Source organism: Penaeus monodon, chromosome 34 (genome assembly GCF_015228065.2).
Source record: "Penaeus monodon isolate SGIC_2016 chromosome 34, NSTDA_Pmon_1, whole genome shotgun sequence".
NCBI classification, from domain to species: domain Eukaryota; kingdom Metazoa; phylum Arthropoda; class Malacostraca; order Decapoda; family Penaeidae; genus Penaeus; species Penaeus monodon.
This window is the reverse complement of record NC_051419.1, coordinates 516,003-516,426: the sequence shown is the minus strand read 5'-3', so window position 1 is coordinate 516,426 and position 424 is coordinate 516,003.

Here is a 424-nt window from a genome sequence, read left to right as displayed (position 1 = left end):
GAAAAAAAAACAGCAAAGGCTAAAAATTTTCTTTAATTTTTTTATCAGCCAATCTACAAATGGGTTTTAAAATTTAATATTATATTTATATATATTTAATATAATATATTAATATATAAAATTATATATATATAATTTTATTTATATATATTATTTATTTTTATAAAATTATATAAATATATATATGCTCATATATAAATATATATAAATATTATATATATATATTATATATTTTTAAATATATAAAATATAAATATCCAAAACAAAAAACAAAAAACAAACACCCAAACCCCCAATATATATAATATATATATATTTTAAAAATTATTATATTATATATATTTTATATTATTATATAATACATAATTATTAATATTATATTATATATTTAAATATATTTTTTTTTATAATATAAATATATATA